The sequence below is a fragment of the Anguilla rostrata genome, unplaced genomic scaffold (assembly GCF_018555375.3).
Source record: "Anguilla rostrata isolate EN2019 unplaced genomic scaffold, ASM1855537v3 scaf0468, whole genome shotgun sequence".
NCBI lineage: Eukaryota > Metazoa > Chordata > Actinopteri > Anguilliformes > Anguillidae > Anguilla > Anguilla rostrata.
In genome coordinates, this window is record NW_026985977.1 from 1 (window position 1) to 4970 (window position 4970).

At 46.2% G+C, this 4970-nt stretch overlaps 1 long non-coding RNA gene across 1 annotated transcript; it reads right to left on the reverse strand.

The window, feature by feature from the left end:
* Positions 1-87: 87 nt before the first annotated feature.
* LOC135246531 (uncharacterized) lies at positions 88-3999 on the reverse strand. Its single transcript, XR_010327744.1, has 4 exons — positions 1444-3999; positions 1177-1287; positions 691-801; positions 88-199 (listed from the first exon to the last, which is right to left on the reverse strand). It is a non-coding gene; the product is annotated as an uncharacterized LOC135246531 (long non-coding RNA).
* Between the last annotated feature and the right edge of the window lie 971 nt (positions 4000-4970).

The window sequence follows — 4970 nt, forward strand, 5'->3', positions numbered from 1 at the left end:
CTCTAACTCACAGCACATGGAGACAGAGCTTCCAGTTAAAATCATCCTCTTATTGCAGGTATAATTCAATACAAACGTGTTTCATTACCTTTGATCACCTCTGAACTTTCCTCTGAAGTTGTTTGGAGGATGCATTGAACGGTCACTCTTCATAGACAGACAGCTGGGTACAGGTGACCCAGCCCGATCTACCTGCAGCCTGTGAACAAAACATGGAGACAGAGCTTCCAGTTGAACTCATCCTATTACTGCAGCTCTAACTCCCAGCACATGGAGACAGAGCTTCCAGTTAAACTCATCCTCTTACTGCAGCTCTAACTCACAGCACATGGAGACAGAGCTTCCAGTTAAACTCATCCTCTAACTGCAGCTCTAACTCACAGCACATGGAGACAGAGCTTCCAGTTAAAATCATCCTCTTACTGCAGCTCTAACTCACAGGACATGGAGACAGAGCTTCCAGTTAAAATCATCCTATTACTGCAGCTATAACTCACAGCACATGGAGACTGAGCTTCCAGTTAAACTCATCCTCTTACTGCAGCTCTAACTCACAGAATTTGGAGACAGAGCTTCCAGTTAAACTCATCCTCTAACTGCAGCTCTAACTCACAGCACATGGAGACAGAGCATCCAGTTAAAATGATCCTCTTATTGCAAGTATAATTCAATACGAACGTGTTTCATTACCTTTGATCACCTCTGAACTCTCCCCTGAAGTCGACTGGACAATTCATTGAATGGTCACTCTTCATAGACAGACAGCTGGGTACAGGTGACCCAGCCCTATCTACCTGGACCCTGTGAACAAAACATGGAGACAGAGCTTCCAGTTAAACTCATCCTCTTACTGCAGCTCTAACTCACAGCACATGGAGACAGAGCATCCAGTTAAACTCATCCTCTTACTGCAGCTCTAACTCACAGCACATGGAGACAGAGCTTCCAGTTAAACTCATCCTCTTTCTGCAGCTCTAACTCACAGCACATGGAGACAGAGCTTCCAGTTAAACTCATCCTCTAACTGCAGCTCTAACTCACAGCACATGGAGACAGAGCTTCCAGTTAAACTCATCCTCTTACTGCAGCTCTAACTCACAGCACATGGAGACAGAGCTTCCAGTTAAAATGATCCTCTTATTGCAGGTATAATTCAATACGAACGTGTTTCATTACCTTTGATCACCTCTGAACTCTCCTCTGAAGTCGACTGGAAGATCCATTGAACGGTCACTATTCATAGACAGACAGCTGGGTACAGGTGACCCAGCCCGATCTACCTGGAGCCTGTAAACAAAACATGGAGGCAGAGCTTCCAGTTAAACTCATCCTCTTACTGCAGCTCTAACTCACAGCACATGGAGACAGAGCTTCCAGTTAAACTCATCCTATTACTGCAGCTCTAACTCACAGCACATTGACTCCCTGTTCATGCATTTTTACCTCTTTCTCGCAGGGCCATGGGTTCCATCATCAGTCTCGGTCTTCTCTGAGGAATTCATTTTAGAAACAGCGCCCCCTGTCTCAGGACACCTGAATACACCAGATCAGATTCACAAATGGGTTCTCACCCAAATTTGCAGACCTGTAAATACACACAAGAAGAACATGATAACGCACAGACATAATACACACAGACACACCCATACATCAAATCTCATAGAACAGACAGGGACAAATCTGGAATTTAACTGAGCCATAAACTTGTACAGTAATACAATTCCCTCCAAAATATTCTGCACCCATGATAACAATTACTAAGACTGTTGAATATAAAGATTACCAGTGATGAGGTATATTTTCATTGTCCAACATATGGAGCATATTTAATGATATAATGGAAACTACCAAAATGACATTTCTCAGATGATACAATTTTACAAAAATTGTGCGTCACAATTATTGGCACCCCTGTATTTGGTACTGTGTGCACCCTCCCCTCGCAGGGATAATGGCACTGAGTCTTTTTACATAACGTCTCATAAGACCAGAGAACACATTGGGAGGGATCTTAGACTCTTCCTCCACCCACAATCTTTCCAGATCCTGATGTCTTTGTTGATCCGTGCTCATGGGCTGTGCTGTTCAATTGAGTCACAGGTTTTCAGGGAGTTCAGCAGTCTTTAGCCTGTTACATTACATTACATTACATTATAGGCATTTAGCAGACGCTCTTATCCAGAGCGACGTACAACAAGTGCATAGGTTTCATGATGTAGAGGCGCAAAAGAAACACTAGAGTGAAGTAAGGATCGTAGTGCCAGAAGTGACCACATCGATCAGGACTCCAACCCTGTAGAGTAAGCTTGTTCAGCAAGCAAGAATCCTACCAAGTACAAACTAGCACTGGAATCACACCTAATCATACAAAAACAATCCTGCCAGATACACTAACATAATCAAATTATCCTAGCTAGATACAGTGAGCTGAACTATAGGCTAGAGAGGGGTGGGGAGAGGTGCAGCCTGAAGAGATGAGTCTTCAGTCTGCGTTTGAAAGTGGTGAGATTCTCTGCTGTTCTGACCGTCACGGGGAGGTCATTCCACCAGCGAGGGGCCAGGACAGACAGCAGACGGGAGCGGGAAGTGCAGACGCGAAGAGGGGGAGGTGCCAAGCGTCCAGAGGTGGCCGAACGGAGAGGTCTGGCTGGTGTGTAGGGTCTGATGATCCTCTGAATGTACCCTGGTGCTGACCCCTTAGCTGCCTGGTATGCAAGCACCAAGGACTTAAATTTGATGCGAGCCATAACAGGCAGCCAGTGGAGGTCAGTGAGCAGGGGGTGACATGGGAATGTCTGGGGAGGTTGTAGACCAGACGCGCTGCAGCATTCTGGATGAGCTGCAGGGGTCTGATGGCGGATGCTGGCAGACCAGCCAGTAGCGAGTTGCAGTAGTCCAAGCGGGACAGGACCATCGCTTGAACCAGGAGCTGGGTTGCGTAGGTGGTGAGGAAGGGGCGGATTCTCCGGATGTTGTACAGGAAGAACCTGCATGTTCGACTCACCGCCGTGATGTTCTGGGAGAGGGACAGTCTGTTGTCCATCACCACTCCCAAGGTTTTTTGCGGTGGGTGATGATGACACCACAGTGTCCCCCAGGGAAATAGAAAAGTCGAGAAGGTTAGAGGATGGAGCAGGGATGAAGATCATCTCCGTCTTGCCTGGGTTCAGCTTAAGATGGTGGTTATCCATCCAGCTCTGGATGTCCCTCAGGCAAGCAGAGATGCGAGCAGAGACCCGAGTGTCAGAGGGCGGGAAGGAGAGAAAGAGTTGGGTGTCATCGGCATAACAATGATAGGACAACCCATGGGCAGAGATTACAGGACCAAGAGATTGGGTGTACAGGGAGAATAGGAGGGGACCAAGGACAGAGCCCTGGGGAACTCCTGTGGCAAGGGGGCGAGGTGCTGATACTGCACCAGCCCAGGCGACTTGGAAGGAGCGACCGGAGAGGTAGGACTCAATCCAGTCAAGTGCTGTGCCACAGATCCCCATAGCTGCCAGGGAGGACAGGAGGATGGGATGGTTGACGGTGTCAAAGGCAGCAGAAAGGTCTAGGAGGATCAGGACAGATGAATGGGAGGCTGCTTGTGCGGCGTGAAGCGACTCATTGACCGAGAGGAGTGCGGTCTCTGTCGAGTGGCCAGGTCACTGTTGTAGCCATTGCACAATGATGCTTCTGCATCATTAACCTTTTTATTTGTGGATTTTAACGTGAATTTGGGGTCATTGTCTTGCTGAAAGATCCACTAGTTTCAGTCTGCTGGCAGAGGTAGTCAGGTTTAGGGCTAAATTGTCCTGGTACTTGGGTAGAGTTCACGATGCTGCTTTCCTTAACAAGGGCCCCAGGACCAGTGTGAGCAAGGTAGCCCCATAACATGAAAGATCCACCACCATATTTTTCTTTTCAGTATATGCATCCTTAAATCCATCCTACATCATGTTCCTGGACATGGTTGTGAGGGGGGCTGGAGCCTCTCCCAGCATGCATTGGGCAAGATGCAGGAAAAAACCCTGAACAGGTCATCAGGCCATCACAGGGCACACACACCATGCACTTACACACTCATACATTCAAGCAATTTAGTGTCTCCAATTAGCTTAACCTGCATGTCTTTGGACTGTGGGAGGAAACCCATGCAGACATGGGATGAGAATATGCAAACTCCACACACACCACCATGCTGCCCTCCAGCAGTTTTAAACTTCATTATTGCCCTCACAGTGGTAACTAGCAGCTTCAGTTTATTTTTTGATCCATTGCCTGATTTTCAACGGTCAGCAACTGACAATCATTTGTCAGTTCTTTGTCTTTCTCTGTGGTGAAGATGAAAAATGGGTTCCACAAGCAGGTTCTCAGTTTAATCCTCCAGTGAAACAGGAAGCAATGGAAGGCCACAAGAGTTTCTCTTAATATTGGTGTAGATTTAGTTTGATTTTATTTATAAGAATCTTTAGGGGTGCCAATTATTTTTATATATTTTTGGGAAATAACCCTACCTGAATCCAACCGTCACACTAGAGGGCGCCAGTTCCCCCAATCTGTTTGTTTTCTGTGCCTGTTTAGTGCTAATTAACGTGCTGTGTTGCAAACATTTAATAGCCTGACCAGATTCACATTGCAGGTACCTGTAACTGATTTAAGACTAGTCAGAGCTAATTTCAGATATCTAACTGCATTTTCACTCATCAAAAAACTTTTAATATCTCGAATTACATTTTGCTAGCAAGACTGAAGTTACTTTCGCCATTCAGTTGTATGGGACCTCCAATTAAAAGACATCTACAATTCAGTTTTGACTATCCAAAACGTGAACTCCAGATACTGTATCACCATTTCAGTTATGACTAGTCATAACTCAAATTAGAGATCTCCACATTAGCTCTGACTTAGTCATAAATTCAGTTAGATAGCTTACATCCCTCCGGATTTAAGATATGTCAGGTAACGGGGGACCAGGACCCAAACGC